Source organism: Acomys minous (assembly GCF_964271855.1).
Source record: "Acomys minous genome assembly, chromosome: 12".
Classification (NCBI taxonomy): domain Eukaryota; kingdom Metazoa; phylum Chordata; class Mammalia; order Rodentia; family Muridae; genus Acomys; species Acomys minous.
The window spans coordinates 87530460-87544287 of NC_140493.1; positions in this window are offsets into that span (position 1 = coordinate 87530460).

The window sequence follows — 13828 nt, forward strand, 5'->3', positions numbered from 1 at the left end:
CAGCAGGTCTCACGGTGGGCAAGCAGCCTGGCCTTGGTCCTCTCACTCAGAGCCAGGCCCCCCAGGCTGGCCAAGGAGCTGTCAAATCCCCCACTCCAGAGACAAATGGAGCCGTCAGAGAAAATAGCTTGTAATGGGGAGCAGGAGCCAGGCTGGGCCGGGCTGGGGGAGGCCTCTGCTGGCCAGATGTGAATTCTTCAGTAATCACACCAAATTGGCCCAATTTGTTCACTGACACGTGGGGGGGGGGCGCAGACCAGCTTCATCTTTCTCCCACTGAGCAGGGTTTTCCTCCCTGCTGTGTGGAAGCACTTTTGCCCCAGAGCTGGGCCTGGCCAGCTGACAGCCAGGCTGTGGGGAGAGGTGCTGAGGCCTTCCTCTCTAGAGACACAGGAGCTGGCTTGGGCTTGCCTCTCCTCTGTCGTTGCCAGCCCTTAGCCCTGGGTGCTGATGTCACACTTTTTAGGGATCCTGGGGAGAAGGAAAAGGGCTGGAGCATCTGGAGCATCTGTTATCTGGAACCAGGCAGCAGAGGCGGCAGCTAGAAAATTAGAACAATCTCCGGATGAGCAGAGAAGGCTTCCAGGAGAGACAGGGGATTCTTTAGGGCGCGGCCATAACACCTCTTAGGAGCAGCAGGGTTCCCCCCCCCAGTCCCTTTGAGACACAAGCTGACAGAGCAAGCAAAAGAGCTCATTCACTATACTCTTTTGTTTGTTTGTTGTTTTTTGGACTGTCCCTGGACTCACTTCGTAGACCACGCTGACCTCGAACTCACGGAGATCCACCCGCCTCCTGAGTGCTGGGATTAAAGGCGTGCGCCACCATGCCCGGCTGACTTTTTTTTTTTTTTTTTTTTTTTTTTTTTTTTTTTAAGCTAAGGGCACAGCCCAGGCCCACCTTGAACCCACAGCCTTTGTGCCTCAGCCTCACAAGTCCTGGGACTATAAGGGAGGGCTGCCACGCCCAGCTTGGCTCTTGAATTCATGCCCCAGAAGCTCATGCTGTGGCAGACAGTGTAGCTGCCTGTGAGAGCACTTGTCTAGGCTATGGGAGGCCCTGGACTTGATGCCCATCACGAGGGGAAAAAAAAAAGATAAAAAGAACAAAATACATGCTGATGGCTCAGACTGTGGCAGGAAGGCTGCTCTGGGCATAGAACACCCCTACTTCCCTCTCATTGGGTTTCAGAAGGCAGACTAGAAACACAGAGCTCAGGGTCAGACTTGGGGGGGATGTGAATGACCTTGGCCCTTACAGCATCTTCCTGTTTCACACCAAGAAGGGGTACTTGGCTGGCTAGCAGTGGCCCATCCTCTGGGTCCCTAACTTTCCCTCTCCTACATAAACAACCTGAGCCCATCCCTCTCCAGAAGTTTCATGTGAGAGTGTGTATGGGTAAGCTGGAACACAGAAAGCCTGCAGACCCAGCCAGCCTGCTGGGGTCCAGGGTCTAGAAAAGGATAAGTTGAGCCTCCTCTGGATGTATAAAACCCTCACTCTTGAGGAGGGGGATCTTGCTGGGAAGTGGCCAGACCCTTGAGGACAGAATCAGGAACCCAGAGGCCTTAAGGCACAGGCTAAGGAGATGAGCTGAGCCCTGCCCCCCCACCCCCACCCCCATACCTGGGGAGGAGGTAGAAGCCTCAGGGTTCCAGGCAGGCCAGCTCTGAGGAAGATAATATCTTTCATTTTTTCTAGTTTCACCCCCCCCCCCACCTCCTGCATTCCTGGTCTCTTCCACCTCAGGATGAAGCCCTTCCTCCCTTCTGGATGGTTCTTTAGGAATTTCCCAGCTCACCTTTCAACCCAGCCCAAACCTCTGGCAAGCTGATGCTGTTGCCCTCTGTCCTGGTTTAGAGCATTCCATCCAGGTGGGCTGCTGGGAGTAGCATCAGCTTCTGGGACAGTGGAGAGGCACCTGGTGAGACCCTCCAACCAAGTAGAGCTGGAAGCCCAGCCCAAGGGGAAGAAGGCAGGCCTGTGGGAGAGACAAGGCTGAGGACAGAGAAGTGAGAGAAATGGCTGACTATTTTCCTTCCTGCCCCACCACTGACTTGAGTTCTCCAAAAGAGAAAAATCTGCTGGGCGAGGTAGCACACTCCTGTAATCCTAGCACTCGGGGAGACAGAGGCAGGCAGATCTCTGTGAGTTTGAGGCCAGCCTGGTCTACAAAGCCAGTCCAGGATAGCCAAAGCTACACAGAGAAACCTTGTCTTGAAAAACCAAGCCCAAGCAAACAAAAAGAAAAATCCCAGGCAGCTGTTGTGGCACATTTGGGAGGTTGAGGCAAGAATATCAGGGGTTCAAGGCTACCCTCAACTATGTACATAGTGAGCTCCAGGCTAAAGAAGACTTTGTCTCAAGAGAGAGAAAGAGAGAGAGAGAGAGAGAGAGAGAGAGAGAGAGAGAGAGAGAGAGAGAGAGAGAAGCAAAAGAAAAGAAAATATGCTGGGCAGCCAGGCTTGGTGGTGCACACCTTTAGTCCCAGCATTCAGGAGACAGAGGCAGGCAGATCTCTGTGAATTCGAAGGCAGTCTGGTCCACAAAGTAACTCCAGGACAGCCAAAGCTATACAGTGAAACCCTGTCTTGAAAAACCAAAACTAGGGGTTGGGGATTTAGCTCAGTGGTAGAGAGCTTGCCTAGCAAGCGCAAGGCCCTGGGTTCGGTCCTCAGCTCTGGAAAAAAAAAGAAAGAAAGAAAAGAAAAGAAAGAAAAACCAAAACTAAAACTGAAAGAGAGAAAGAAAGAGAGAAAAACACAAGCACTCAAAAAAGAAAGGAAAGGAAAGAAAAACAAAACTGGAAAGAGCCCCCCCTTGACAAACACTTCCCTATCCCCCCAAAGAACGTTGCTACTACCCTAAATCCATGCATTTGCCTTTGTTCTCTTTTTCTCCCTGAGTAACAGAGCGCCCCCTCTTGGCAGGGCCATAAACTGGATTCCAGAGAGTCAAGCACAGACATAGAGGAATGTCTTGAAAAGCTAGGCTTTTCTCCGCTTTTCTCCTCCCTCTTCCCTCCTTCCCTTCCTTCATATTTTCATGTATTTATGTGGTTTTGGTTTTCGGAGACAGGCTCTTACTCTGTAGCCCAGGCTGGCCTCATGGCAATCCTGCTGCTTCAGCCCCATCTGGGTTTCTCTTATTAATTTTTTTTCCCAAGACAGGGTTTCTCTGTGTAAATCTTGGCTATCCTGGACTCACTTTGTAGACCAGGCTGGTCTCGAACTTACAGAGATCCTCCTGCCTCTGCCTCCCGAGTGCTGGAATTAAAGGCGTGCACCACCATGCCTAGCTTAATTTTTTTTTTCCAAAGACAAAATCTTACTAAGTAGCCCTGGCTGGCCTGGAACTCACTCTGCAGACCAGACAGGCCTTGAACTCACAGAGATCCACCTGTGCTGGGATCACAGACTTGCACCACCATGCCAGGCTCCTCCGCATTCCTATTAGAAACACCCCCTACCTACGAGTTGCATGCCAGGTCCCTAGCTGATCTGTGGGCCCACCTTCACTAACAGGTTTCTTTCTCATGCCTAGAGTCACCTTGACCTGGGTATGGATTCTAGTCTGTCACTGCCTTGCTCTGTGACCACCACCTAGTCTTATGTCACCATGAGGTGTGTGATCCCTCTGGACAGCTGTTTCCTCATTTGTAAAGTAGGAAATGTACTTGATGACGACGAGGGCTGCAGAAACTCACAGAGGCCAACAGCAGAGGGGCCGGCTACACACAGAAGTAATGGGCCTGGTGGGTGTCTCTGTAATCCCAGCGCTCAGGAGGCTTAAGGCCGAAGCATTGCAAACTCAAGAGCAGCTTGGCTACTGTCAAAGGAAGAAAATGGAGGAGGAGCAGGAAGAGGGGGAAGAGGAGGAGGAGGAGGAAGGAAGAGGAGCAGGAGGAAGGTAGAGGGGGAAGGAGGAGTGAAGGCTGACTCGGTGGCAAAAGCCCATAATCCCAGCACTTGGGAGGTAGAGGCAGGCAGGTTTGAGATCAGCCTTTAATCTTGGCTGGCTTCCTAACAAGTTCAAGGCTTGTATGAAACCATGTTTCACACACACACACACACACACACACACACACACACACACACACACACAGAGAGAGAGAGAGAGAGAGAGAGAGAGAGAGACAGACAGACAGACAGACAGACAGACAGACAGACAGACAGACAGACACAGAGACAGAGACAGAGACAGAGAGACAGACAGAGACAGAAAGACAGAGACAGACAGACTGAGACGTAAAGGAACCTCTATTTTGTGTTTTGTCTGTCCCCTACTCTCTCTCTCTGCCCACTGAGTACTGAGATTAAAGGTCTATGCTACCACTTTTGTTTATCACATTATTTTTGTTATTTGGGGTGAGGGGCATGTGCATACTCCCATGTGCACATACCTGTGCATCCCATGGCTCCACAATTTATGGGAGTTGGCTTTCTTCCTCCACTATGTAGACTCTGGGGATGAGCCTTGAGGTTGTCAGGCTTGGTGGCAAGTGTCTTTTACTCACGGAGCCATCTTGTATGAGACAAGATGAGCCCACTGAGCCTTAAGCTGACCGTTTTGACTGGCCAGCCAGTAAGTAGCGAGGACCCGTTTATCTCTACCTCCCAGTGCTGGGATGATTGACAGGCACACCTAGCTTTTAAGTGGGTGCTGGAGACCAAATTCAGGTTCTCAGGTGTGTGCAGCCATTCACTGAGCTGTCTCCCCAGCCCAAGAGGAATGACTTAACCTCACCATGCCTCTGTTCTTTCCTACAAGGTGGGCAACAAGCAAACTCCCTACCTTTCCTGGTAATTGTGAGGATGAAATGGGTTGGTCTGGGTGAGGACCACAGAGCAGGGGTGTGGGGTGGGAGGCGCGGGGGGGGGGTGTCTTGTGCTCCTAAGAGTTCAGTGAGCAGCTGGGTGTGGTGTCACATGCCTGTAATACCAGCACCTGGGAGGCAGAGGCAGGTGGATCGCTGTGAGTTCGAGGTCAGCCTGGTCTACAAAGTGAGTCCAGGACAGCCAGGGAAACCCTGCCTCAAAAAAAACCAAACAAAAGAGTTTAGTGAGCATGTATCATCAGACCAGAGCTGTTTTGCCCAACATGCAGAGCAGGACCCTTTCTTTACGTGCACCAGCTTATGGTTGCCAGGCTTGAACACTGTCCCACTGCCCCGGGGTCTCTCCTCTCTCTGTGATTGTCCCACAGCCCTGACCTCCCTCAAGAGCCATTAGGAAGCCCTGTGTTCAGTACATTTCCCAGAGCCATTGTCACCAGGGATGGCAGACAGTCTGTCTGTCTGGTTCCACCCAGAAAGGCTGGTGATGGCAACCGACTATCTTCAGGACTGACCCTCTTGGTGTCCCTGCCCTGCTTACAACCTGTGACCTCCTCCTCCTCCTCCTCCCTGTCTCTGCATCTCCATGCCACCCCTCTGGCAGCCTGCCACCTCTCTCTAGGGTGGTACAGTGGTGGCGTGCAGACCAAATCTGCACCAGGCCTTGGGTGGAGCATTGGGTGCCAGGGCCAGCTGGTGCCAGCAGCTCAGGCCGCCTCTTGCTGAAACCTGCCGCCTCCCAAGCCTGTGGACACACACTCATCCCCTTCCGTCGCCGCTGGGAAACTGCTAAGCTCCAAACAGCTTTCCTTAGAAACCAGCACTCCCTCTTGTTGCTGGACCCAAGGAGGGCACTGCTAGCTTGATACCAGGAGTGGCGCCCAGGATCTTTGCTTGGGCTCTGGCTCTGAGGCTAATCTCCTCATTCTGGAGTGACCCCTGCCCAAGAACATGAAATACAGTGGGCTACTGGGAAACAGTAGTTGTCAGAATTCAGCCTGGGGCACCTTTCTGAGCAGGCGTTGAGGAAAAGGTGCCTAGGCTCATTATTGCTTAGCTTTTATTGCAGGCTTCCGTTTTATCTTTCATATATCTAATTACAATTATTGATGCATTTAGTTGAAAGTGGAATCACACATGCGGGACAGTGTACATGTGGAAGTCAAAGGACAATTTGCAGGAGTTAATTCTCTCCTTCTACCATGCGGGTTGGAGGATTGAACTCAGATCATCAGACTTGGCAGCAGGCACCATTACCCACTGTGCTTTATTTGTTGGGTTGGTTTTTCAAGATAGGTTTTTTTGTTTTGTTTTGCTTTTGTTTTTGTTTTTGTTTTTTTTTAAAGACAGGGTTTCTCTGTGTAGCCTTGGCTGTCCTGGGCTCACTTCATAGACCAGGCAGGCCTTGAACTCACAGCGATCCACCTGCCTCTGCCTCCCAAGTGCTGGGATTAAAGGCGTGCGCCACCATGGCCGGCTCCCTGGCTTTTCTTTCACTCTGTAGACCAAGCTGGCTTCAGCCTGCCTTTGCCTCCCAACTCCTGGGATTAAATGAACATGCCGTCACCACCCAGCCTTTTATTTACTTTTTGAGACAGGGCCTCTCTACATAGCCCTGGCTGTCCTGGAACTCTTTATGTAGACCAGGCTAACCTCAAACTCGCAAAGTTCCTGCTGTCTCCTGAGTGCTGGGATCAAAGCCATGTACCACTACACTCAGTGACTGATCTTGAACATCTGCTTTTCCTGCCTCTATCTTTCTCTCTATCTTTCTATCTTTCTAGTGCTGAATGCCCGGTTTATTCCTCGACAGAGCCTGATCCCAGTGCTCTATGCCTAAAAGGCAAGTACATCCCCAGCCCTTCGATCTTATTTTTACCACAAAAGGATATTTATGTACACACGCCGTTCACTATCATGTTGTTTCCAACTGTGCTTTAGTGAAAAGAGAGTCTTCTAAAACAATTTTCTATGCTAATTTTTTTTCTTGAAAACTCCTTGGGTACATTGTATTATTCAGAACTCTCCTGGGGTATGCAATGTGTTTATAACTGAGATGCTTGGACTGAGAAAACAGAGAGGCTAAGATCTGGGTGGGCAAATGGGTGGGAGATACTGGGGGAAATTCTAGTCAGTTTCCTTGGGACGGAGTTGACCATCATTTCTTTCATCAATGATTCGACCTTTGTCTAAGGCCAGTTTCCCACCCCTGACCGCCCCCCCCCCCCGTGGCCCCTTTTTATCTCACAATGTAGCTACCCATGGCTTCGCGCACACCTCGGTGTTCCCATTTCTAGCCGATCCAAACCTTTGTTCCTGCCCAGAGAAGAGCCCTTGGCATTTCCAATTCTGGGGAGTACCGAAAAAGAGGCTGGCACACCTTACTCCTCCCACACAGCGTGTTTCTTCATCTGCCATCACTCTACACCTCAGTTTCCTCCTCTGTAAACTCACGGGGTTCACCTCAGGTCTATAAAGATTTCTCCCTCCCACAGCAAGCAAACTGAATCTCCTGGAAATTGTAGGCTTCCATAGCAAAACCCGTCTCTCCGCCTAAGCTAATATTCTGCCATTTGTTCTACAAAAGTTAGCTGCAAAATTGCGATGTAGGTAAGAAAGCATCTGACGTAAGACTTTGTATCCGAGCCTACCTCTTTTTCTATTTGACAGGCAACAGGTCAGGACTAGGTTAGGGACTGCTTGCTGAGGCTGGGGATATGATTCCATTTTAACAGTGTTTGCCCGTCATGCACAAAGCCATGGGTTTGCTCTCCAGCACTATATAAACTAAGTGTGGTGGTGCACATCTGTAATCCTACTGCTCCAAAGATAGGGGCAGGAACATAAGAAGGTCAAGGTCAGATTGACTAAATATTGAGTTTGAGGCCAGCCTGGGAAATATGAAACCATGTCTTGAATAACAATAGCTAATAATAATAGTAATAGTAATAATAAAAATTCTTGAGACAGGTTTCCAGTATGTAGTCTAAGCTGGCTTTAAACTTTGAATTCTCCTGCTTCAGCTATCCAAATGTGTACTTGGATTAATCTCAGCACTAGGGAGGTAAAGTCAGGTGGTTCAAGACCAGGCTGGTGTAAATAGTGAGTTCCAAGCCAGCCAGGGCTGCACGGTGAATCTTTGTCCCAATAAATAAATAAATAAATAAATAAATAAATAATTTAAAAAAGTGTGTGACTTTTTTTTTTTTTTGAGACAAGCTTTCTCTGTGTAGCACTGATTGTCCTGGACTCACTTTCTAGACCTGGTTGGTCTCAAACTTACAGAAGTCTGCCTGCCTCCCCTTGTACCACTGCCAGCACTACTCTACATTGTGTGTTTTGTTTTGTTTTTTGATACAGCACCATTCTTTTTTTTTTTTTAAGATTTATTTACTATGTATACAGTATTTTGCCTACATGTATGGCTGCATGCCTACTCTACGTTGTGTGTTTTGTTTTGTTTTGTTTTTTGATACAGCACCATTCTTTTTTTTTTTTTTTAAGATTTATTTACTATGTATACAGTGTTTTGCCTACACGTATGGCTGCACGCCAGAAGAGGACACCAGATCTCATTACAGATGGCTGTGAGCCACCATGTGGCTCCTGGGAATCAAATGCAGGACCTTTGGAAGAGCAGCTGGTGCTTTCTCCAGCCCCCAGCACCATTCTTTTTTTTTTTTTTTTTCTTTTTTTTTTTTTTTTTTTTTTTGGTTTTTCCAGACAAGGTTTCTCTGTGTAGCCTTGGCTATCCTGGACTAACTTTGTAGACCAGGCTGGCCTCCAATTTACAGCAATCCGCCTGCCTCTGCCTCCCGAGTGCTGGGATTAAAGGCGTGTGCCACCACCGCCCAGCTCCCCAGCACCATTCTTGATTATAGTTTCTTTTCTTTTTCTTTCTTTTTTTTTTTTTTAAATTATAGTTTCTTACCTGTTTTTCTCCTATCATCAGAGTATCTACTCAAAAGAACAGAGCTTTTGTTTGAGTGGTGTTGTTGTTGTTGTTACTGGATCCACAGCCCAGCGTCTAGAATAATCCCTAGCACACAGTAGATACTTGATAAATATTCCCTAAATTAACCTCTCCTTTTTCCAGAGCTTGAAATGGAGCCCGGGACGTTTTACATGCCAGCCAGGCGCTCCATCGTTGCGCTCCATCCTTAGCCCCTGGCTTTTTGAGCTGGTCTTCCTCTTTAGCCCAGGGCCTCAAGATCCTTCTGCCTTCCGTGTGTATCCCCTTGCATGGTGGCCCCGAACTAGTCCTGAAGAAACGTAAAGGTGAGGTGTGGAAGGGAAGCTAGCCGATGGGTGCAGTGTGGTTCTGCGCAGCCACGGGGAACGGGTGAGCAATGGCAAATGGAAACTGTTACTTGTTAAACACGCACCAATGGGCTTGACAGATAAAAGACTGGAACTTCACTAGGAGAGCAAGATTCAGCTAAAAGTACATGTATTGCTTCATGCAATAGATATTTCTGTTGTGTCTGTCATCCAACTTGATTAGAAGATGATTTACTCTGCTGTGTTTGCTCCAAAAATTCTGCCTGCTCAGCAATTGTCAGGATTTAAATCTGCTCCAAGCAGATTTCATCCAACCTGAGGATGAGACGCTTGGATCGTGGTGGTGTCCGTTCCCTGTTCATATGGGCTTGGAGGGGGACATCCCACCCGTACCCCCACCCCTACCCTCACCCCAAGCTGCTGACTATGTAACAGCCAAAGGAAGAAGAAGATGAGCCAGATCCTATACTCCTGGAGAAGCCTTGAGTCCTCTCAACTGAGAGCTCTGGGGGTGGGGGGCATGGTGAGGGGGGAGGGGAGGGGGAGGTGGTGGGGTAGGGGATGGGCCTCCCCACTCGCTCCCTAAGTCTAATGACCACACTGAGAATTAATTTTCCTTTTTCCTGGCAAAGGCAGACACCCTTATCTCCTGGCCTCTGGAACCTTCTAAACAGGGAGGCCACTGGTAGTTTCCCAGGCTATGTGGACAAAGGCCCTAACTTTTCTGGAGGGAGATCTGGGTCCCTGACTTTGGCTACACTGTAAGATCCTCGTTCACTTACTAAGCCAGCTTCGTTCAGCACCCCAATTTGCCAATTTATGGTTGGGTTAACAGACTCAGAGAGTCAAGGTCAAAGGTTATCTACCAACCTCTGGGAAGTGGGTTGTTGGGTCATGCCAAAGTGAACAGAAACTGGGCTTCCGGACACTTCCGTCAGGCTGGCCACACGAGTTTGGGGGTCAGGGGAACAAAGAATCTAGCTCAAAACTGCCAGGACTAGGGCTGACAGTGGCAAAGAGGCGAGGCGTGGACACAAGGCTCCTGGCCTCGCTGGACAGGCATGGCAGGCATGAGGTCAGCCTTGCGGTCCCGGGTTCGAGCAGACAGCCGCCTTGGTAGAAATCCCGCGACGGTGGAGCGCGACAGAGGGGCGGCAGGAGCGGGCGCCCAAATGGCCGGGTGGGACCCGCGGGGCGCGGCCCCGCCGCCTAATGGTTTTCCGAGGAGCCTGGGGGATTAAAGGTCTCTCCCCTCGAGGCGTGGCGGCGGGCCAGGGCTAAGTTAGGGACCGGGACTCCCGCACGTGCCAAGAGGGGTGGGTGGAGTCAGGTGGCTTTTGTACTAAGCCAACCGGCTGTGCACAGAGGCGCGGGGCGAAGTTCCAGGGGAGGCGCTGGGTCCTAAAGCTGCGATGGCCCCTTGGTGTCCCTTAAAATTCAAACCCATCTGCGGAGCCATGAAGAGGGACAGGCTGAGGGACGCGCTGACGAAGATTGGGGGCTGAAACATCGCAGCCTGCATGTACTGACGGCAAGCTGGTGGCGGAGAGGCGATTCAGAAGAATCAGCCTCCACAAAGGTTCATCACTCTGGCCAGCCCATCTCCCTAGGCTCCCCACTTTAAACCATCTTTATTTCTTAGCTCTTCCCCCTTGCTCGTTCTCTCTACCCCTGGGCTCCTGTCAATCCCGGTAGACCCCCCAACCCCAAACTCCAAAGGGACTGTGTTGTTGGGGAGGGATAGCCCTGCTCCAGCCAAGCCCAGGCCTGCCTTACCCTCCTCCCTCTCCCCCCCCCACCAACCCCCGCAACCGCCCCTAGGCAAAAAGCAGCTTCCTCTTGAGAGGACCCCCAAGCCTCTTTGGGGAAGCGACCTAGAACTGGAGCTGGGCTTTGAGTGCAGCAGGATGACTTCAAAGGGCGGTGGGTGGGGTTGGCGCCTGGTCACAGGTGCCACTCAGGGTGGGCCAACCTGCCCAACCAGGTCAGGGCCTGCGCTGCACCTGCCCTCCCGCCCAGAACATCACAACAGAAGCCTGACAGCAGCCCCACCCACTAGAGCTGCCCCCAGGGCACCGGCAGAAGACCTCAGACAGCAATTCCGTATCCCAGGCACCGAGGGTCAGGTCTTCCTTGCAGCTCCCTAATACCCAGCCTGGAACACATCTGCGCCCATATGTGCCCATGCCCCCCCCCCTCCCTGGCTAGGGTGAAACACTTGGGCTCCAGGGCCTCAGGGCTGTCTTGATCTGCCCAAACTTCCTCCTGTCACGGTCTCCACCTCCCTGAATCCTTCGGGAAACAGACGCAGGGGAAGCAAGTCTCCAGCCTGGCTCCACCCCTAGATTGTGGACTGGCTGGCTTTGGGAGGGGTAGCCCAGGCCTGGTGCTGAGGTGGGTGGAGCAGCGAAAAACACGTGCTCTGTTAAGAGAGCATTGAGGTGGGGGGTGGGGACGGTGTGTGTGTGTGTGTGTGTGTGTGTGTGTGTGTGTGTGTGTGTGTGTGTGTGAGGGTGGAGGGGGTTGGAGATGGGGGTTAATGTTCCTTTGCAGCCTTGGTGCTCAGGGCCACACTAGGCTGAGGTGGGTCCCATCAAACTGGGAACTAAAAGCTGAGTTTGCTCACTTGTATGTAAAAGGACAATACTATATAGTACCTTCTGTGTAACGTCATGAGGCTTAAATGAAATTGCATATGGAAGTTCTCAGGACCTGGCATACCGGTAGGGCCTCAGTGTGTGTGACTGCTAATATTAATATTACTAGACTGCATCAGTAGACCCTGAGGGTAGCCTGACTGTTGACGGACTGAGTGGGTCCCTGCCTCGCAGGAATCCAGCCTTTGCCTCTGGCCTCCTCCTACTGTACACCACCTGCTTGGCCTCCAGCATACTCCAAAGTGACCACACGCGTCAGACTGAGCAGGGACTCCAAGCCCCCAGGGGAAGTCAGCAATGGGATGCTAGTAAGGGTTTGACTCCTCGATTGCAGGGAGAATCCTCCAATCCTCCACGGTCTGCCTTCCAGGGAAGGGGAGAGGGGACACTGGTAAGGGAGCTGCTCCAAGAAGGAAGTGATTCTGTGTTTGGGTGTAGGGTAAGGAAGGAAGTGGCCAAGTGGCAAGTGGACCCGTCGCATGCCTTTCTGAGCCCTGACTGGCAGGGACAGGCTGGGTCCAGTTGAACCATGCCAAGTAGGAAGGTGTTATTTGCTGGGTATACTCTACCAGGGGCAGTGTACCCGGGGCACTGTGCGCAAGGCCGATCATGTCAGAGATGAGGACAGGCAGGATATCAGCATGGGGTATCGGCATCTGGAGGGAGCTGTGGCCCACACTCTCAGTCAGAAGGGGCCTCCGACAAGGCAGGTAGGTGTCCAGTGAGCAGGAAGGGTGGCCCAACACTGGTTGTGGAAGCAAAGGCAGATGGGAGGCAGAAGACAGCCGCCCCCCCCCTTCAAAGAGGTGTAAAAAAAAGTAGCTAATGCCTCTAAGTGTGAATCAAACTCGATATGAGGGATCACGCTGAAATTCTCTTCTTTGGCTACCTTCAACCTCCCTCAGTCAGTCGGTGGCAGCAGGAGCCTGGTGAGCCACATTCCAAGGAGGCCTGGGTTGCCTTTCCACCCGGCTCAGAAGAGCCCCTGGGGGCGGGCAGGTCTCTCCACTGTCTGAGAGCTGGCTGGAAAAACTGGTCTTCCTGCCCACCCCCCCAGCAGCCTGGAGTAGAGGAGGTTCCTGACATTCCACTGGGTCGGGAATAGGCCCAGAGAGGCTCACGGGTAGCAAGGGACAGGAACAAGTGAGCCAGAAGCTTCAGAAACAGGACAGGTGTGAGTCTGGGACCCTCTCCTTTCCCCAGCCTAAAGGGGAAGATGTCTTTCTTGTCAGGAGGCAGGCTTGGAGTTAGACATCAAGAAGGACTTCCCTGATGGACAAATTCACCACCCGCCACACAGCAGTGCTGTGTGGGAAAAGTGTTAAGAAGAGAGTGGCTGTCCACAAGTGTGAGCAGCCTGAGAGGTACAGCCTCACGTTGTGACTTGGGCCCCTCTGTCCAGCCCTTGTCTTCTTCCAGGGTGAGACACTGTACTACTTCCCTCATGGGTCTTTTCTTCTTCTGGGGTGGGGGTGGGGGAACATAAGCAAAGCCCCAGCTCCTAGTACACCTGTATGAGAAAGAGAATGGTGAGGAAAGGAGGGACCCCCGGGGGGGCCCAAACAAGACCAATTGATCCCCCAAACTGGCCTAGTTGCCTTCTCAGAATAGTCTACTCCTGTTTCCTGGCGAGTGTTTCCCAGATTTTCCATTTCTTCCCCAGGGCCACAGCAGATGCCTGGCCATGGAGCGGGTGGGTTGTAGTGGACCAGCCACATCCCTCAGGCTTCTACAGCCTGGGTCTCTTTCTGGGAACCAGACAGAAAAAGACCAGGTAAGCTCCCACCGAATGGATGGAGTTAGCGTTTTTTCCTAAACACAGGCAAGGGAGGGACCCAGGGATGTCTCTTAAGACAGGGACTATCCAATCAAAGCGTGAACCCCACAGCTCCCCGGGAACCTGCATGTTATCAGCCTTGCCCATCAGATATCTACTGCCAAGCCCTCCTTCCCCCTCCTCCCCCCTCCTCCTCCCTCCTCCCCCTCCTCCTCCCCCCTTCTCCTCCCCCCTCCTCCTCCCTCCTCCCCCTTCCTCCTCCCCCCTCCTCCCCCTCCT